This window comes from Syngnathoides biaculeatus, chromosome 7 (genome assembly GCF_019802595.1).
Source record: "Syngnathoides biaculeatus isolate LvHL_M chromosome 7, ASM1980259v1, whole genome shotgun sequence".
Taxonomy (NCBI): Eukaryota; Metazoa; Chordata; class Actinopteri; order Syngnathiformes; family Syngnathidae; genus Syngnathoides; species Syngnathoides biaculeatus.
Window position 1 is genome coordinate 14,537,377 of NC_084646.1, and position 22,207 is coordinate 14,559,583.

A 22,207-nucleotide genomic window follows, 5' to 3' on the forward strand; every position below is an offset into this window, starting at 1 on the left:
GCCCCAAGCCTGGAAAATAGCAGAGGTTGTGTCAGGAAGGGCATCTGGCTTAAAACTTTGCCCAACAAATATGAAAATTCATGCGAAGAACTCCAGACCAGATTGGCCGTGGCCCGGGTTAACAACATCCTTCACCAGTTTTGTTACCCTACTGAGCACCAGTAAAAATCCTAACCCTGCTGTGAGTCAAAAACAAATTAGAGGTGGAAAGCAGGTTCTTGGGCAGAAACAGAAGAAAGCATGGAGCCTAGATCTTAAAGTTGGGACGAAGACAAGAAAAGATTGGGATTTAGTTGAGATGATGATGAGCGCATGTATAGATTAAGATATATCATGATTCTAGAAGACTAGTAGGGGAAAAGACAGCCAAGGGTATAAGTTCAGAAGAAGGGTTCAAATTATTTGACCATAGTGTAGATGGGAAGAAGTTGAAACTTGAATTTCCAGAAGAGCCAGGAACATGGGGTGACCTATAAGAGGTAAGGTAGAAGCACCTAGGTGGATTGCATCATGTGGAGATGATATAATCTGAAGGTAACGAGTCGTGCATTTGGGTCCACACTGGAGTTCTGGTTATGACAGGTTAGCTGAGAAGTGGGACGCTGAGAGAACAGAGCAGAGGGGAAAGGAATACGAGGGGCAAAAGGTAGAGGCGGCAAAAGTTCAAGAAGAGGCATAAGAGGAGATGTGAGAGGTTGGGCACTAAAAGAGAAAAGAGGTTATTCAGATTGACCAGACAGAGGACTTGAGAGGGAATGGCTGTGCAGCAGGTTAGGGTGATTAAAGATATGGATCGAAAACTGTTGACTGGTGCCAGGAGTGTGCTGGATAGATGGAAAGAACACTCTAAGGAGCTGATGAATGAGGAGAATAAGATAAAAGGAAAAGCAGAAGAGGAAAGTGTGGTAGACCATGAAGTTGCAATGATGAGTAAGGGGGAAGTTAGAAAGACATTAAAGAGGATGAAAAATGGAAATGCAGTTGGTCCTGATAACATACTTATGGAGGTATGGAAGCATCTTGGAGAGGTGGCTGTACAGTTTTTGACCAGATTGTTCAAGACAAATCTAGGAATGATTGAAGAACGGAGGAATAGTCTTCTTATCTGCATTTTTAAGAACGCAGGTGATGTGCAGAGCTGTGGGAACTGTAGAGGGGGAAAAAAAATTGAAGAGTCACACATTGAAGTTATGGGAAAGAGGAGTGGAGGCGAGACTCAGGACAGAAGTGAGTATTTGCGAGCAACAGTATACCTTTAGGTTCCTGATGGAGAGAAAGCTTATGACAGAGTACTCAGACAGGGACAGTGGTACAGCATGCAGATGTCTGGAGTGGCAGAGAAGTATGTTACAATAGTACAGAACATGTATTTGGGTACCAGAACAGTGGTGAGGTGTGCTTTAGGTGTGACCGAGGAGTTTAAGATGGAAGCGGGACTGCATCAAGGATCAGCCCTGAGCCCCTTTCTATTTGCAGTAATGATAGCTAGGTTGACCAATGAGGGTAGACCGGAATTCCAGTGTGTATTCATAGATGACAGGTGGAGGAACATTTAGAAAGGTGGATGCCTGCACTTGAAAGGAGAGGAATGAAAATTAGCCAAAGTAAGGACGAGGAGGATCGCGTGAATGAGAGGGCTGGAGGTGGGAAGAGTGAGACTGGTGGGAGAAAAAATGGCGAGTGTGGATGACTTTAAATATTTGGGGTCAACAGTCCAAAGCAATGGCGAGTGCTGCAAGGAAAAGCAGAAACGGGTCCAAGCAGGTTGGAACGGGTGGAGGAAGGTGTCAGATGAGACTGCTTGGATGAAGGGCAAAGTTAACAAGATTGTTCCCTCGGTAGGGAATGTCAAAACAAAATCAAGAAGACTTTCCCATCACAATGACAAAGCAACGCGTTTCCCTTAACTGGGTGTACTTTCAGCGGTGCCAAAACAGACACATAAAACCTAATTACAAAATGACAGATGAGATTTCACAGAGAAATAAGAGGAATATTTGGAGCGTGATTTACTTTGTTCACTTTAATTTGCAGATTGGCTGAGTGCACAAAATGGATCTGCACTCAGCGTTATCTTTACTTTCACATTATTTTTCCTGTTGGACTTGTTCCCCCCCACAAAATAAAAACAAATAGACAAACCACAAATAAAAACAGGAGCTCGATGTCAGAAGCCTCTCTGATTACGTCGCGCTTAGTTAGTAGCGTTTTGGTGCAAAGACATTTTTAAGTGGATTAAAAGAAAAATCAGAAAAGGAACAATGAAATACATCCATCTATGCCAGTGACATGTAGTGACAAGCAGAGAAATTAAATTATCTTCCATGAGATGGCAGAAGGTATAATTAACTTGTGTATCCACCTTTTGCCAGTCATTAGTGTGTGTGTATGTGATTATCCGATTAAAAAAAAAAAAAAAAAAGCAAAATAAGATCATGGACATTTCCCAAGGCCAAACAATAATGTTTAATCACTCCCTGCTATCTAGTATACTTTAGGCCCTGGTGGGATCATATCATACATCCAGTACAGTATAGAAACGGTCAGTGGAAGCGAGTATATATATATATATATATATATATATATATATATATATATATATATATATATATATATATATGACACCTGTGTGGGCTGTGACATGCTCAAGTGTGGCAAATACTTGTGTATCTATGTATTGTGTCTACCACCGCGCATGACCTGCAAGCCATCATCACCTTTAACGCTGTGAATGTTTTCAAAACAAACCTGAATATCAAGATGCAGTCAAAACTCCGCTTAGACCGCAATCTCTTTAGCCAGTGTGACGTGTTGTCACATCAGTTCACACAAATTCACCACTTCAACAATGCCACAAATCATACGATCGTCAGAAGTGGTTGCACACAATATTCCTGCTTGTTTAGCGCTTTTTAGAATATGTTCCAGACTCACCTGAGAAAGGGGAAAACCCACAATATAAATTAAGACTGTGCTATAAAGGTGATGAGTAGACTCACAGGTTACCATAGAGGTAAATAATGAGAATATTGTTAATAATAATAATAATAACAATAATCCATCCAGCTATTTTCTGAGACACTTATCCTAACGAGGGTCGTGGGAGTGCTGGAGGCAACCCCAGCTGTCCTCTGACAGGAGGCGGGGTACACCCTGAACTGGTTGCCAGCCAATTGTAGGCCATATAGAAAAAAACAACCATTTGCACTCACTGGCAATTTTAGAGTCTAGGGGCCGGGATTTGAACCCTGGTCTTCAGAACTGTGAGCCCAGTGCTCTACAGCTGCGTCACCAGTAGCAATATCCATCCATCCATTTTCTTCGCTCGATATCCTCACGGGGGTAGCGGGGAGTGCTGGAGCCTGTCCCAGCAGTCAATGGGCAGGATGCGGGGTACTGGTTGCCCAACAATCGCAGGGCACATCGAGACAAACAGCCACACTCACAATCCCACCTAGGGGCAATTTAGAGTGTCCAATTAATGTTGCATGTTTTGGGGATGTGGGAGGAAACCGGAATGCCCAGAGGAAACCCACGCAGGCACGGGGAGAACATGCAAACTCCATGCAGGCGGGTCCGTGATTGAACCCGGGAACTCAGAACTGTGAGGCCAACGCTTTACCAGCTGATCCACTGTTCCCCCTAACAATAATTAAGAATAAAAAATACCCCACGACCCTTGTGAGGACAAGTGGCTAAGATAATGGATGGACAGATGGAATACCGGTTGTCATGACCAGAACACGAGGCTGAACCCAAATTGCACGACTCACAAGATCAGGTACAGTTCGGGAGATGTCTGTATTCAATCCACAGTCGGTACATGGGCAGGCAGTCCAACGACACAGCAGTAACAGAATCAGCTGGCGTAAGAGGAAAGTCAAGAGCTAGGCAGGATTGAACGAAGGGTTGAAGAGACGAAGGGGTTGCGGAAACGCGACATGAGTCTAACGATCTGGCAAGGACCAGACCACACGTATGGCAATTTATATCCGTGAGCTGTTTTCACTCAGCCGAGGCGCATCTCCTGATTGGAGCAGGTGCGCACCGCATCGGGGACAGACACACCAATGACACCGGTTATTAAAAAAAAAAGTCTAATTTAAGTGGCAAAATCTTTTTGTTTTTGTTTTTTTAAAGGAGGTTGGGGAAGATGAATTCCATTTCACATCATTTCAAGTTTCTAAATTGTAATCCCTAACCGGTTCAGTGAGGTACAGAAAGAGAAAGGTGGCCTGGGCATCACACAATGTGATGTAAAATGACAGCAAATAAGGTGTACTCTGGCCAAAGATGATAAAGGCGGACAGGGGGTGGGAGTCTGCCCCTTTGCTGATAATGAACGAGGTGCTTGGTTTAAGGGACTCTCTGACGACTTGGCCGCGCCGCGGTTCCTCAGAGGGAATTTCTGGTGGCTTGGCCGTCAAAGGCGCGTCCTGCGGCTCCTCTGATAAACCCCGTGCTTCTGTTAAAGGCCAGCTTGCGTGATCTCTGGCGCGTGCAGTAAGACGAGTTGACGTGTGGGAAAAAGGTTAGCCGGAGCGGCTTTTGAAAAACAGACGATTGGGCTGCCCGTTTCATTGCGTCGCCTGTCGCTGATAAGAGTTTTTCAATCCCTCCAATGTTCGTCCAGAGAGGATAGAGACTGTTTTGGACAGCGGAAAGACAAGTCGAGCAAGATTCCAGTATGTCTTTGCTGTGGCAATTATTTCCTTTTATACTTATGGTCATAAATACTGGCAAACACCAAGAGCAAATGACAAATATGCGATTCAAAAGTTTTGCTTTGTTTTATTACATTTACCAAACATACAGTGAAGAAAATGAGTATTTGAACACTCTGCTATATTGCAAGTTCTCCCACTCAGAAATCATGGAGGGGTCTGAAATTTTCATCGCATGTGCAGGTGCAAGAAAAATCCAGAAATCACAATGTATGCTTTTTTTAATGATTTATTTGTGTGATACAGCTGCAAATAAGTATTTGAACACCTGTCTATCAGCTAGAATTCTGACCGTCAAAGACCTGTTAGTCCGCCTTTAAAAGTGCACCTCCACTCCGTGTATCATCCTGAATCAGATGCACCTGTTTGAGGTTGTTAGCTGCATAAAGACACCTGTCCACCCCATCCAATCAGTAAGACTCAAACTTGTCACATGGCCAAGACCAAAGAACTATCCAAAGACACCAGAGTCAAATTTGTACAACTCCACACGGCTGTAAAGGGCTACAGAGAAATTGCCAAGCAGCTTGGTGAAAAATCAATCATTAGAAAATGGAAGAAGCTAAACATGACGGTCAATCTCTAGTAGCATCATGCTTTGGGGGTGTTTTTGTGCACATGGGACAGGGCGACTGCACTGTATTAAGGAGAGGATGACCGCGGCCATGCATTGTGAGATTTTGGGGAACAACCTCTTTCCCTCAGTCAGAGCATTGAAGATCGGTCTTGGCTGGGTCTTTCAACATGACAATGACCCGAAGCACACAACCAAGAAAACCAAGGAGTGGCTCCGTAAGAGGCATATCAAGGTTCTGGTGTGGCCTAGCCAGTCTCCAGACCTAAACCCAAGAGAAAATAAAAAAATATAAACTCCATGTTTGTCAGCGACAGCCCAGAAACTTGTCTGATCTCGAGAAGATCTGTGTGGAGGACTGGGCCAAAATCCATCCTGCAGTGTGTGCAAACCTAGTGAACAACTACAGGAAACGTTTGACCTCTGTAATTGCAAACAAAGGCTACTGTACCAAATATCAACATTGGTTTTCTCAGGTGTTCAAATACTGATTTGCAGCTGTAGCACATAAATATATCGTTAAGAAATAGGATTTTTCTTTTTAGATGATCTCTCTCACAGTGGACATACACCTTGGATGAAAATTTCAGATCCCTCCAGGATTTTGAAATGGGAGAACTTGCAATATAGCAGGGTGTACAAATACTTATTTTCTTTACTGTATGTTACAGTTTGGGGAGGGGGGGAATCTATAAATTATCCAGTTTTATGCAACTAAATAGGGATTTTAAATATGGATTCATCTAAGATGACACGCTGTGGCGACCACTAACAGGACAAGCCGAAAGGAAAAGAAGGAGATTTTGAGATGTTTTGTGATTATGCAGGTGCACCAAGTGTGATTGCCAATTAAGTTTGTAATTAATACAGAAGAGTGATACTAATAGAAAATACAGGTACAAGAAACCAAGACCCGATAGGTGACGAATGAAAAGATACCGCGGAAGTCATTCATCCAAACTCCACGGTGTGGTATTTTTCCTGCTGGCTTCACACCTGCGAGCCTCACACTGCGTCTTGTGCATTAATGAGTTTTTGAAAAATGGCTCCAGGGCCTTTGGTTTATTAACGTGGGAGGGAGCGAGCAACACAAAATGTTCCCAATTAAAATGAAGATGAATTGCGGGAGCCGGCGTCCCCCGTCGCGGCGGTGTCGCTTTCTCCAGTTTCTAAAAAAATTGGGGCCTCGCAGACAGGTCATTAAGCGACGACGCCGGCTCCGCGTGTCCTCTTTTGTGAGAGCTCAGCTTGGCGGCAAACGTGTTTACCGCAAGCACAAAGCCGGCCAGGAGGGAGGAGAACATTTGCAACAATGTACACTTACTGCTGGAGGTCCATAATGCACCTCGTGTTGCATTATGCATTATCTTTAAAGCGTTGCTGCTCAAACTGGGATCCATCCAAATGTGTTTAACAAATTCAAGAGGGCAATTTCCGCACAAATTGTGGACGAATGCCGACAAGCTCATTTTTAACTGAAATGCTGTGGAATTAAGCAAATTGCTGAAATGTGGAATGTGAGACTTGGAGTTGGAATTGTGTGTGTCGGGAAAGAAATGTGAAAGGAGGAGGTACAGTAAGTACCCACACATCCTGTGGAGGAAGGCAGAACAATCCGGAAATTTCCGATTTGGGAACCAGCGTGTGGGCCGGGTCTTCGGACTGGCTCGGCCCCTTTAGAGTGCCTCGTTATCGATTAAGACTGTGTGCCTGCATGGAAAAGAGAGAAGGTAGAAGAACAAGGTATTAAAAAAAATAAATAAAAGTCTGATGTGAGAGCTAGCAAAAATACGGGTTTAGTTTGGGTACGTTAGAGCGACACCTTAAGTTGTGTTACCTCTCTTAAAGGAACAATGGAATCCATTTCATTGTCATTGAACCAGCAATCATTAGCTGATTTTTAATCCTAAAAGAAATTCGGGTGTGGTTCGGACTCGGTTTCCCCCAATGTTCACTGGGCGCTTTGACGTCATCACGAGGCGACCAAACTGGCTTCTCTGGTCAGCATTAGCTTAGTTTACTGTCCACGCCGATATACCGTATCGCGAGCAGAGAAAAGAGAGAAAGCAGGCTGAGTCAAAAGGATACATGAACAATTGTCCTCACCGCTCGCTCAAAAAATGACTTATTACTTATAAATTAATTATTAAAATTAATACAATTCTGAACACAGTAATGCCACTAAATAGACTTTGATAATTAGACATTAACTTCAGAGATTATCATCATGGAGATCTACAATAAAAATCAGTGAAAAACTTTGTGTTTTTTTTCTTGATTTTGAGCCCTCATTAGATGCACAATTTTTTAAATCATTCAAATTTGGCAGGGTTGTCAACAATACTCTTCTCCAAGTCAAATTCACTTTTATGTATTTTCACTTGATGGGAATATTAAAAAGGTCGTGGATACTAACGTTGTAAGCAGGGGGTCAATGAAAAAAGATTCTGCCCCCAAAAGTTTGAGAACCCCTCACTTGAAGGTCTACTGACACGTAAAGCATGATTTTTAGCATTTTTAATTTAAAAAAAAAAAAGGCAGCCGGAATGGACCCATACGGTTTTTCACCACACGTCAGGAAGTCGTCATATACTGATTTTTGCATCTCCTGCCATGAAAATCCTCTCGAGGCATTTGTTTGGAAGAACCAGGAAGTGCTGTTTTTTGCAGTAGTGAGGTCGAGTGTTTATATTGGTTTATACGTATTGTACCAGTGAAAAATTACTTGCTTTTTCACAAACACTGAAGAGGATGAATTCACTCTTCACACTTTTCCAAAAGACCCGGTATGTCGTGAAAATGGATTGCACTGGTGCAAAGGACGAGAGCTTTGTGGGTTCTAAATGACTGGTAGGTGTGTATAGAGCTATTAAAAAAAATAATAGTTGAGGGGATGACGGAATTCTTCTCTCAGAACGTAAGAAAAGAGCCGCGTCATAATAACTTAATAAAGTACGTAAGTCAGGGGTGCTAACTGTGTCGATGTGCGTGGGCCTGGTGTTGTTCATCACCGCGGAGGTGGATTTGGTGGGGAGGTGGTGTGGCCGCGTGTGGGAGGAGAAAGGAGCTCCCACCACCACCAACACCACCGGTCACCGGTGTCTGGGCACCCCTGAAATTGTTACTTCGCCTGTCATTGGTCTTCCTGAGTACGCTAGATACTCTCATACATACTGTCGCGGAGTCTGTTGTTAGTTAGAAGTGATCCGTATATCATCTAAATATGGCTCGAAACGGCAGTGTAATATTGCCCCGGTCGCTTCACGCGATTGTGAGATGTTCTCCTTTTCGAAAAGAGCTTCCGTGACAGAAGGAGCGTCGGGCAAATCCGAAAATCTCTGTTATTTGTCTCCTATAGCAGGTGGCACAGCTTCTTCTCAATGGCGACTGTAAATGACGTTGCAGGCAATTTGGCTGCCACTGGGATGTCGATGGAGACTTCCACAACTTTGCGTGTGAATGACACGCTCTCTGCTCATATTTATTTTTTCATATGGACATTAAAGTGAATAATATATGTATTTTTCATAACAATATAATAATCTATTTTAAAATGTATATATGGATGTCAGTTGAGCTTTAAAGGAGCTCAAAATGCCGGTGACATTTTTTTTTTCCCAGACATATATGCTTGTATACTCTAATTGCCCCCAGGTGTTTGAAATAAAGTAAACACTAAAGCACACACACATGCTCACGCACACACACACACTCCATTTAAGTTCTCCAGCACAAATTTGAAAGAAATTATTTTTATATATCTGGCCAGTCACTCAACGAGCTCCATGTTGTTTGTGCAATTAACGACCCCTGACCACTGAAGTCCAAATTAAACATCCAAGTAAACACACAAAGAGTAACAGTGCACTGGAGGGGTCGGGAGATATGAACCTGAGATTGGACTAAAAGCTTTGGATTTTTTTTTCTTTACCATCTTTGCAGCTCACGTAAAGTGCCACTGTCGTGAAATGCATAATTTTTAGTATGGTATTAATGGAAAAAACGGCAGCCGACATGAACCCATGTTTTTTTTTTTCCCCACCACAAAACATGATTTTGACATATACAGCTTTTTGTAGAGGGGCCCCGTAGCTCCGAGGTTAGAGCACTGGCTTGGTAAACCAGGGGTTGTGGGTTTGTGTCCCACTGGGGCCTCCACTCCCTGAGAAGGGTTGCGACAGGAAGGGGATCCGGTGTAAAAATTGTGCCAAACATATATATGCGTTCATCTGTGATGATACGCTGTGGCGACCCCGCAAGGGACAAGCCGAAAGAAAGACACACACAGCTGTTTGTAACTCCCGCCATGAAATCCTCTTGAGGGATTTGTTTTCGAGAAGAAGCAGGAAGTGACATAAAGGACAGCAGCGCCCCCAAGTGAACTCGTTTGATTCCATTAGTTTTACCTCCGGGAAGGTAGCTCGTTGTTCCTTAGTTAGTTTTCAATGGCGAATGTCTGGGGTGACCTCACGGACAGTAAATGCAGCCGATATGGCGACCGCTCGGATGTCGAATGAGACTTCGGCAACTTTGCACATGGATGATACGCTCTCCGCTCATATTTATTTTTTCGTGTAGACATTGACGTGAATAATGTTACATGTATCTTTAATTTCACTATCTATTTTAAAATGTTTATAGGGATGACACCTGACCTTTAAAAGAGAAAAAGATAAACTAGAATGTTACTTTTTTTTTCATCTCACACCATAGCGGCGTAATTATGTGCTTGTTTGGAGGCCGACGGCGCAGAATATGACAAAACAATCACGTCGCGATGTCCCGAATGAACATTTGGACACGTGTCGGCCCAGTGATGGCTGCTGCGCGATTTTTAATCAGCCCGCTTTGATTGGGTGTGACGCAGGCGATATCGGCGAGGTGATCGCGTAGTTTTTCCGCATTCGGTTTACGGTTGAGGTTAATCTATCTTCACATTGTTTCGAAACGACAGCAGCAGAGCGTATTGCGCTTGACTCCAGAGTGTTTTTTTGTTTGACTTTTGAGTGCGCGTGTGACAGAAAAGCCAAAGCTGTTGAGAAGTGAAAGCTCTCCACGTCTGAGTGGCGCACAGGCTTGTGATAAAAGTAATTACAGCATTCATCCAAGCATGAAGGAAACGCAGATAGCGTCGCCTCTCTGACATAATTATCCTCCGGCAACGACTTTGCCCGTCTGTCGCTGACAATTACAACCCGGCGACGAACGTCAGCGCGTCGCCAAGTGAGCTGCTCCGATGTAAATAAGCACTTGTGGCACTGTAGGATAGCGGTGCCATTTTGTCTCAAAAGACATTCGGGCCGGGAGTGTTATTTCCGCTCGTTAAATTGCCGGGTAATGTTCAGCGTGGCCTCGAATATCAGCTATTACTCACCCTTTTCATTCCGGCACTTTCCATACACAGCGTACACCATTGTATTCATTAGATGTAATTAGCCCAATTAAACCACTGTCACTTTGCTTTTAGCTGATGAAGCTGAAAATTGTTTGATTTTCACCATCAGAAGCACTTCAACTCTTCAGAGGCAGGCTGCTGCTTCCCGTGTGGCGAAAGACGTGGACTATCACCACTGCAGTGAATCGTGAAAAAAAAAAAAAAAAATCATTGCCCCCCACTTCAAATAGTTTGTAAATGCCTATAGATATTTTTCGATTAGGCAAGGCCCTGGCCTGACTAAATGATCTGATTGATGCCGTCATAATGGGACTATTACGGTTTTTGATGAGGCTGTCTTGTTTACCCACTGATCTCCGTTTTCTCTCTCTATCTCCCTTCTGTCCCTTGGACTCTGTCTCTCCTTGTCAACCCAGTCGTCTGTTGCCCCGCAGAGCCTGGGTCCTGTTCAAAGTTTTCATACTTGGAGGAACTTTTTTTCCTGCTTCTTTTGCCAAATGGAAGAACAAAAAGTTCAGTGACTTTTCTCGAGTGTATTTCTTGACCTGTTGAGTGTGTAAAACGTCTGCTTGATATCACTTCTGTATCATTACAATTGATTTGATTTAACCTCGACATATCGGTAGTCCTGAGGCGCCAATCCAAAAGATGCCAATCAGATTTTTACATCATCCATCCATCCATTATCTACCACTTTTCCGGGTCAGGTTGCGGGGGAAGTAGCTTCAGTAGGGGTAACCAGACTTCCCTTTCCCCAGCCACTTATTGCAGCTCTTCCGAAGGGATCCCGAAGCATTCCCAAGCCAGCTGAGAGACATAGTCTCTCCAGCGTGTCCTGGGTCGTCCTCAGGGTCTCTTTCCGGTGGGACATGCCCGGAACACCTCACCAGGGAGGCGTTCATGGGGCATCCGAATCAGATGCCCCGGCCACCTCATCTGGCTCCTCTTAATACGGAGGAGTAGCGGCACAACACTGAGTCCCTCCCGGATGACCAAGCTTCACGCCCTATCTACACCCTGTAGAGGAAACTCACTTCGGCAGCTTGTATCCGGGATCTCGTTCTTTCAATCATGACCCAGAGCTCATGCCCATAGGTGAGGGTAGGAACGTAGATTGACTGGTAAACTGAGAGCTTCGTTTTTCGACTTAGCTCCCTCTTTACGACAACGGACCGATACAAAGTCCACATCACTGCAGACGCTGCACCGATCTGTCTGTCGATTTCCCACTCGATTCTTCCCTCACTTGTGAACAAGACCCCGAGATACTTGAACTCCTCAACTTGGGGAAGGATCTCATCCCCGACCTGGACAGGGCACGCCACACTTTTCCGACTGAGGTGTTGATTCTCATCCCAGTCGCTTCACACTCGGCTGCGAATCGCTCCAGTGAGAGCTGGAGATCACGGCTTGATGAACCCAACAGAACCACATCATCTGCAAATAGCAGAGACACCCTCTACGCCTCGCCTGCGCCTAGAAATTCTGTCCATAAAAGTTACTAACGAAATTTTATATCAGTGCACAAAAAAGGCAAACATAGAAGGCTAGGTTTCCCTCCCAAAATCCGTAAACGAACAACTTGGCCCAGGTTGGTGACGTGCTTCCGATTTCACCGGCGATTGGCAAATTAGATCTCTGCTCTGTTCGCAACATCAGCAAAATGAACAGATGGGAAAAACTTGAGTAACTTGACTGCTAGAAAAAAATTTGCAAATATCTCATTTTAAGTTCCATTAAAAACCAGGTGGCTCAGATGAGCACCGCTTTGTCCCCCCAAATTGTGTCGTTACAATAGCGACATTAGCGTCTGCTGTTTTCCACTGGTGAGATCGGCCGTCACGGACCTGGTGCTCGAATTTCATGAACGCGGAACCAGGAATATGCAGGGATCTGCCATATTGCGAAAGTCCTTGCAAGAGCTGAACGCTGCCAGTATTATAATATTAATTAATCTCAGATCTGAGGACCTGGGTTCAATCCCGGACCCACCTGTGATGAGTTTGCATGTTTTCCCCGTCCCGGCGTGGGTTTTCTCCGGGCACGTTGGTTTCCTCCCATATCCCAAAAACATGCAACAATAATTGGAGACTCTAAATTGCCCCTAGGTGTGATTGCGAGCGTGACTGTTTGTCTCTATGTGACCTGCGATTTGCTGGCGACCAGTTTATGGTGTACCCTGCCTCCTCCCTGTTGACAGCTGGGATAGACTCCAGCACTCCCCGTGACCCTCGTGAGGATAAGCGGCAAAGAAAATGGAAGGATGGATGATATCTTAACCTCCATTTAGTAGGTTTTTCTCTTGTTGTTAAGGAGAAATTACCTCTGCACATTTCCATTGTTGTTATTTGAGCAAAATTTTACATTAAATTAGAGGCTAGTTTCTATTTACACTAATTAGTCGATGTTTGGCCCCCCCTCCCTCCCTACCGCCACCCATCATTCTCCGGTATAAAATGCAAATGACAGTGACATTATTCACACACTGTTGAGCTTTTTGCTTGTTTCTTCCTTCTGGGATTTCCTGTCTCCTGATACCAAACAAGCTTTGAATTAATTTTCTCAACAATGTGCTGTTTAACCTGCATAAACCACTGCAGACAACAGTGACAGGATGCGTATGCAAACAGAATTCTTAACGAATTAGCCAAATACGGTGATATGAGACAATTTTACTCCGGTCAAAAAAATATAATGTTGAAAATCATTTTGAGAAAATAATGCCACACACACATTTGGGTGGGGGGGGGGGTAAGTCGTAAGTGTTTTTTCAGATATTTTATGGATGGCAATGTAACTTAATATTTTGACATTTTGTCATCCAAAAAAGAATCCCTCAAGGTGTGTGAAAGGCTTTTGATAAGAACAAATAAATGAGAGGCAATAGCGAAAGACTCTATCTCTCATTTTGTCTATTATTGAAGGCAGCCCCAGTGTGTGAATGCTCATTCAAGCCTCCGTGTTTGCTGGGGGTGACTCGGTATGAACGTTTCCTTCCAGAAGGACATTTCGACAGCGACGGCCGTCCCAGATGGCGTCCACGGGCTCACTTATGTTTTCCGGCACAGAACGTTTCGCCACCCGCAAGGAGCAAAGATCAAACTTAATTATTCTGATTATTAGAGTGCTGTGGTGAGCCCCGAAACTGATGGCAAATGAAAGGCAATTTGAGCTTCTTGCATAACATGTGGCAGCGAGCACAGATCGCAGCGTTCACGCCGGCGACGCACATTGCTATCTTGTTAGCGTTGTTTTTAGCCTTAGCATCCCTAACCCACGGATAGCACCGGGACTTCTACTGGAATCTTCCAACAGGGTGCTGTTTGTTCTCAAGTCACCCAGCTGTTAGCCAGTCTAGGTGAGTTTTACTTCTGTTCCCCCCAAAAATTTGCAAGTGCAGTACACGAGGGTTCAGTGGAAAACTACGACACAGTGAAATGCCATTTATTCACAGTTCGGCTTTGGTAAATTAGCCCATTTCCTCGCAATATATTTATCACTTAAACTGGTCTGAAAGTCTGAAAAAAAAAATTCAAGGGAGGGTTGATTACAGCAATTCACCTTTTTGCAGATATTTTTTAGGAACTCATTTTTGATGAGTTGTTGAAAAACTCAGCTGTTTGCTGTTTTTCAGGTGGGTGTGGCCAAGCCGTGAAGCTTTTGGCATCGGGGTCCGGTGTGACGATCTGAGTGCTCCCCCGCCCTGAAAGGTCTCCTTGTGATTAATGCGCATGCGTTACTAACAGGGGAACTCTGAGTACGTAGCAGACGCTTACTGGGAAATCCCCCGATCTCATAGTTCCCCTTCTTCTACATAGAGGTAGCTAACATACGTTATAACTTAACCCTAATCTAACTTTAAAGCAAGAGTTGATAAAAAGATCTACACATAAACGTATGTTCGCTGTGTTTGTCTTTCTGAGACGTCCGAAGTGTTACGTGTGAATTTAGACAAACGTCCCCTTTGTTCAAACCAGCAAAATTTGACAAGGCAGTTGTGTTGCATTTCTGACAATTTAATCTCACACACATCAACACAACACTAACACGATAAAATAGCTAACACAAAATAGGCGTCCAAGAGCAGAGTAGTTGAGCCACAGCGGCGAATAGTCACCAATGTTTAATGAGTGTTCCCAAACAAGCAAAAGTTCGCCACAGCCGGTATTCCAAGTTCGCGAAAGTTCCAGCCGGTCTAAAAATGAAAGCCAGAAGGCATCCGTGTAGTTAATGTTCCAAGCAGCATAGTTTCAAAATATTTCACACACATAACAATAGCGAACATGAACACTCGGCGACAAGTTGTCAAATGGCACACGTTGAAGCATGGATGGCGACGTTTCGGACTGGCCGGAAGTTTACAAAATATACGCGCATGCGTGTTAATCACAAGAAGACTTTTCGCTCAGACCATCACACCGGCAGAAGATTGTGGTCAACAAAAAGAATAACGCCAGCTTTATCAAGTCTAGACGGTGTGTCTTGTAGGACACGACAATCGACCGCTAACATTTTGTTTTTGCCGTGTTCACAACTTCGAGGGGTTAAATGGACATGGAACTTTTTGTGTTCATGCACATGTTCAGGACAAGAAGGGCGAATTTTCTTTTTAAGTAATAAAAGTGCCGTGACATTGTGGCTATAAGGAACTAGGTTGAAGTGACTTGTGGAGCTTCATACCGTGCTTTACCCATACCTCTTGTTGTACGCAATTCTATACTTTTCTAGTGGTGCGACAGTTGCCTGGCAAATTTTCACAAAGGCTCTCGATTGGATTTTGCAATATATGGAGTGCACAATCGGGAAGTTAGAATGTCTCATGCCATCTTAAGTGAATCTCATGAGATAAATTAGAAGTGCCTGGTTTTTTTTGGTGTTGGGGGGGGGGGGGGTCTTTCCAGTATTGCTCACCTCCACCGCCACTTCCTCGGGAAATAAGATTCACCCACGCAGCCTTTGTTCTTTTCCCTTTTGTCTGACGGCAGAGAGAAGCGGGAAAGGCGTTCTGGATTAATGGCGCGGCGGACGTGTGCGAAATCACCGGTGTGAGCAGCGGTACGGCGTGTTAAATGATGAGCCATTATGGCGATTTTATAATGGCGCTCTAATTGGGCCTCGGCGGTACAGCTGCAGCATTTTCCCTGCAATTATTTCTCGTGCTGGCTCTCCGCTTTTATCTGGAGTTCTTTTCTTCGACGTTTTCCTTCTTCTGAGTCTTTCATCAGGGCATCCTCAACATTTTCCAGGGACAACAACAATCCAGAGGCCCGCCTTATACACGAGTTTAACTTTCACGGAGCAAGATCGCGCTTTACAAAACTTGTCCTTGATATAATATAGCTCATGGATCGTTTCATAGATTGTGGTCACGGTCTCAATCTCACACTCCTTAGCGGGGGGTAGGGGGGAGGGAAATCAAAACATAATCGCAAAAATATTGAAATCAAATTCAGTCCTCTGGCCTGTTTTCTCATTTTGTATTTCTGATGTGAGCCTAAAATTTAGGGAAGGAAAAAAATCTGGGATTTTTATTTCCTTTTTTATGTTAGATGAAAAAGTCTATCCATCCATTATCCAAGCCACTCATCCTCACAAGGGTCACGGGAAAGCTCAAGCCTATCCCAGCTACCTTGGGGCAAAAGGCAGACTACAGCCTGAACTCGGTCACTGAGCAGGAATCGATCCCACGCGGCCCGCACCAAAGTCAGGCATGTGTACCACTACATCATCAGTGACTCATTAGATGAAAAAGTAAAATGACAAAATAATATTTACAAATGTGCTTATCATAAAAATAATTGGATTTTTTAAATTTCTAACTGATAAAGCAAAGAAGGAATTTATACTATGGACCGATTTTTGAGGCCGTTACCACTTACAAATTGCTGCATGTAGGATTCTTCAACATGCTTTAACATAAGTTTTGTGGTAATTAGTTCCAAAAAAAAAAACACAAACCATAAATTAGCAGATTCTTGGTGCATGGGGAAAGTGACAACATGTGATTAGCTAATCAGTGGTTTTCCCGCTGGCTGGTCCATCATAGGCCGGATACTGAGGATATAATCACACAAATAGATGAATATCGGGATGTAATTGCGACTTTTACGCAAATGTGCGTGCGGCGGGATTACGAGCTCGGGGCCGGAGGGTCTGTAACCCGAGTGCATGGGTGCCTGTGGCCCATTTGCATATTGTGATGAAATAATGGACGTTTGATTGCACTGAGGTGGAGGAGTGTGACCTTTTTCTATTTATGCGAGGATTTACGTATGTAAGGTCAAACAGATTTATGCTCTCTCTTTGTGGCAAAAGTGAAAACCGTCTGACCTCAGGCATGTAAACAATATGACGAGAACATCATAAAATGTCATTTGAATGAACACTTTCTTTGCAATAAAAAGCACGTACTTCCGTAAGATTGATTGTAGTTTACAATTGTTTTTTTTTTTCCCCCAATGAGCCAATATATAATATTTATCATATTTTACATGATGGGCGGCACGGTGGATCAGCTGGAAAGGTTAATGATAAGTCAAAATGAGACCTTTTAAAACATTAAGGCGCACTTAACTACCACACTAATAACATTGCACGGGCTCTGGTTGGAGTTTTCGTGTTAGCTTACAGCAAAAGCATTGCCGATATTCAATTAGATCATATAATAACATTATGGCATATGCAGTAAAAACACTGGCGTAAGTGTTCTGTGCTGCCGATAAGACAATTTCCATAAACCACGTTAAGCTTTTACCTGCGAGCTGGGAGACTTTTCCGAATGCCGATTTCAATTTCATGGAAAAAAAAAAACAAAACTAACACCACCTCGGTCTCGCTGGCTCGAGCTAGCAACTGCATAATTTAATTGACGAGGGACGGTAGGTCGGGGGCCTGAGGTGATAAATAATGACGCAAAGGGATCTATTTGGATTTGCGAATGCTAAATAACGAACACCCGGGGTCATGTTTTGGATGCCGCTGAAAATGCAGTCAACTTTTCTATTTGGGGGGCGAGCAGCGCCACAAAGAACAAGTAATCCACACTAGCTGGAGATTATGAAGTCAAATCACTTACAATAGTTGAGTGAAATTCTTCTTGGTTGGTGTACGCAAATGACGCTGCTCCTGAAGGCCAAGTCGCGCTCACCAGTAAGAGCCGCAATCAATTAAACATGTTGTGCAAACTTTAAACTTTCATTTCTTACACTCAATTGGATTATGTTATTACTACTGTAAATTTTTTTTGGTTGTAAAGGACAATATCAAGTGTTATTTTGAGACATGAGCGTGGTGATGAATAAATGAACAGTGTAATATTTCAAAGTCATCGTACAACACGATCCTTAAGAATAAAAAAGAAATACATATGTGATGTGCATCCCCGTAACTTCCACTTACAACCCAGGCTAAATTTAGCTGCTCCCATCATACAAATTGTTAGTCTCTCAGTCGAGACTTTTCACTTCAACATACTTCCTTGACACCGATTAATATTTTCCTATTAGCCAGGGGTGTGACACCCTCCTGCGGCATTTTACTGCATTATAGAAAGCGCAAAATCTGAAAAGTGAAAAGAAAATGTGAATAGGTGAGCGGGTTCACCGTATTGGACTTTTCTGGGTCTTGTTGCCGTGACATCCCCTCTACAGCAAAATGGGAAATTCCACCCAGGGAGGCAGAATACGAAATCCTCGGGAGAGTTTAGAGTATTAACATTAAAAATCAATGTGCCATTCTCAGCCCTCCAACATTAATGGTGGCAAGGGGGCACGGTGGGTCTGCTCTGGCTGTGGGATCAGCAGATATTCTGCTCTGCGTGCTGTCTAACCACCGGAACCGGCGCTCGAATCTTGAAGGGCCAATTAAGGCAGATATAACGCATCACGACACGTGTAATGCCTCATCTAATGGTCGGTGTATCATGGAAGTCAAAGTCAAACTTGGGGTGTATTATAATAATACACAAATCCATAAAACATGACCAGTATATAGCCGCTATAATATTTGACCCTCTGTTGCAATGTAACTCAAACTGATTTTGCTTTTTTTTTTTTGTTTTGTGCTCACTTTTCTGTCCCGAGGATCTCTTATTTTGCAAATATGGTGAGGATTTGGAAGCCCTTTTTAATAATGGAAAGAGCCTTCACGACGGCACTAAAAAAAAAAAAAAAGTAAGGCTTTTTGCTTTTCATCAAAACGACTTTGACCTCAGCTTATCGGGCTTTCTGACTCAATCTGTTAGACCAGACTTGCTCAGTGAGACAGGATTTGTGACTTGGTTAGTTGTTTAAAAAAAAAAGACTTTCAAACGGATGATAAGTTCATCGCATAAAATATTAACAACAATGTGCTGCAAACACCTTCTTGTTTCCTGTCTATTAGCCAGACGGCTTCAAAATAGATTTTAGGGACGAAACGACAGCCATACTATCATTGGTACTGTACGTCTGCACTCGGACCCAGACTGGGAAAAGTGCTCTGATACTATGACACAAATACACGAAAATTTCTATGGTTTCTGATGAACTAGATGGGGGAAAAAAAGTGGTGGGGAAAAGACGGTTTCAAAGCTTGTTCAGTATCAGTAGAACTAAAAGCGCGGCACGTGGTAGAAAACGTGACGGATGGGACTGTATTTAGTTCCCCGGTCATCAGCCTGGCAGTGATTAGACAATCAGCTCCAGGCCCATCAGAGTCATAATGATGCAAATCTTGATCATTTAATTGACTTGGACACCTGAACCACTATTAGCGGGGACACGCTGGGTGCACAGATCCCAACGAGGGCAGGCGGTTCCGGCATCACAGGGGGACTTTATAAAAAAAGGTGGGGGCTTACTGAAAGCCATTCAAGCGCTTACGGTGGTGACCCGTCTCAAAACATCTTTTCCCATTGAAATAAGTGGAAATGCCATTAATTTGTTCCAGAAATGTTTTTTAGTCAGGAAAATTGCACTCTATATTTTAGACATACAGTAGTTAGTACATACAATTTTAAAAGATGATGTCTCGGGTTCTCTCGGGCATTGATTCCCAAACAGTGTGCCGGGGTACATGAGTGTGCCGTGAGCACTCTTCAGGTGTGCCGTGTGAAGTTATCCAATTTTATGTAATTGCTAAAAAACAACAACATTTATTTCCAAGAAATAATGTATCGTTATTCAACTATTTATGCCAGTGAGGCACAATGACAGACAGAACAAAAAAAAAAAAAAAACTCTTCTATTAGATGGCAGGAAGTACATACAGTACAGTACTAGTGGGCAATTTGGTGCAACCGGCAGAGTGCAGGATTCTACTAGTGCGTGACATGCCTTGTACTGTAGTTGGCCCTAGTAGTGTCACCAGTGCAAAAATATTACTAGTAAGACACAATCCCTCTAGTAGTGCTCTACACTCTGTCACTAAGGACAAAGAGCATACTAGTACATAGCCTCAAGAGGAATCCATATACTAGCTATATCAAATAAATGCTGAAACGCCTTCCAGAGGTGCTAAAATAGCCAATGATAGGCTTAAATCTCTCTTGCCTGCCAGAATGCTTCCTCTCAAGCATTCGCCCCCCCCCAATCTACCAGCCGCCCACCGCCCGTCCTCCGTCTCCATCTACCCCCAACTGCCTCTACCAATCTCCCTGGCGCTTATCAGATGGATGGCCGAGCATAAAGAAGATGTCTGCGGTGAAGACAACGGGAGGGCCGCAAAGGCTGCAAAATGCAGGGAGAGCAGTGAAGTGGCGCCGAGGGGCTGAATTTAAAGCTGTAATAACAATAATAGTTTAAAAAAAAAAAAAATTGATTTCAGCCCTGGGCTTGATATCACGCAAAGCCGAGCATCTGTTCAGGAGTAGTGGTGGTAAAACTAAGCTAATGATCACTCTCACAATGCGAGAGTGCAAGCTTGAATGGAGACGTGATGTTGTTTTTCAACATATTACAAAAATAATAATAATAATTGGCGAGGTGCTTCGGTCGAGCAACCCTAGTGGTCGTGTGCCTTTGCGCTTCTTTTTGCATGTTGGGAAGGCCAACGTGGCCTATATATAACAATATAATAATATCCTTGCCTGCATCTTTTTTTTTTAAACTCAGTTGCCAAAGCAATAAAAAGACACAAATGACACAATTGTTTAAAAAAAAAAGTTAAAATATGACTAATATGGCACTATTAGGATTACAAACTCTGATACCTGAGGAAAAACAATTTCCTCCGTCTTTGTTTACAAAAAAAAACGACAGACGTTATTCAAAAGTTTTACTTTGTTTCATTTCACTTATTTAACCTGCTTTATTTCTCATACTAAATATCCAGAATTATTTTTTTTTTTTTGGGGAGGGGGGTGGGGGCCAGAAAATGGCTTGTTGCAAAGATTTGTTGAGTATAAGTTGGAAGCACTGAATGTGTATTTTAAACTGTTAAACTGTTCTCTTCATAACCATGTTTTTTAGAGTAAACAATGTATGTCAACGGAATTATGGAATCCGCTACAAATACCACCCTGACAGCTGATAAAATACTAATTTTACAATGTAATACCACGAGGAACAGAAGTTGCTACAATCAAACAAACAATTGCAACATAAAGAATCATGAGCATGCACAGCTCGGTCTGCAAAACTCACGACTTCAGTTGTGCCATCTTCATATTTTATTAAAACAGAGTCGGCGCTTGCAAATGTTCATTTCGTACCATTTGCTCACTATTAGGTTTACCACATTGTTGGCATGGCAACAGCCAACAATGAGCAAATAAAAGATTTTCAGCATAACGCCATCAGATATCCCCGACTGTGACGACCATTGCATCCATCTATCCATTTTCTTTGCCGCTTATCCTCACGAGGTTCGAGGGGAGTACTGGAGCCTATCCCAGCTGTCAACGGGCAGGTGGTGGGGTACAACCTGAACTGGTCGCCAGCCAATCGCAGGGCACATAGAGACAAACAGCCGCACTCACAATCACACCTAGGGGCAATTTAGAGTGTCCAATTAATTTTGCATGTTTTTGGGATGTGGCAGGAAACCAGAGTGCACGGGGAGAATCCGTAAACTCCACACAGGCGGGGGCAGGATTGAACCCGGGACCTCAGAACTGTGAGGCCAACGCTTTTCCAGCTGATCCACCGTGCCACCACGACCATTGCAGTCATTGAAAAATAAGAAAACGATCACTTCAAAACTTTTTCAACCATTGATCAAATGAAAAAAATCAGGAGGGCAGATAAAAATAAACATCTAACATCTGAGATCATTTGGTTGCACAACACCCTCTTATCACTGGTGTTGTGGCTGTTTTAACCAATGATATTCGAACTCCAGTTAACCAGATTTAAACTGCTTCTGGTGAACCCACCCCACCCCCCCCAACAACACCACCGCCCCACATTGCCGCCCAGGACGACTGCCCTTGTCGCCAATATCAAAAACCGCCACTGGGTGCATTTTTAAAAAGTGTAAATGGATTGAGGTCATCTGTTGCTTTTAAGAACTTTTCCAAAAATCTGCTTGGTTAAT

General features: G+C 43.4%; 1 long non-coding RNA gene across 3 annotated transcripts in view; it reads right to left on the minus strand.

Moving 5' to 3' along the window:
- Positions 1–66: 66 nt before the first annotated feature.
- Positions 67–22,207, minus strand: part of LOC133503274 (uncharacterized) — a 36,883-nt gene continuing 14,742 nt past the window's right edge. The window contains exons 3-5 of one of the 3 annotated variants that reach the window (XR_009795697.1): positions 6,887–7,008; positions 1,254–1,326; positions 67–1,147 (exon numbers count right to left, since the gene is read on the minus strand). This is a non-coding gene — a long non-coding RNA (uncharacterized LOC133503274). Of the gene's footprint in view, positions 1,327–5,942; positions 7,009–22,207 lie in introns of those variants that run through there. The other 2 variants (XR_009795698.1, XR_009795696.1) reach the window with 2 other exon arrangements.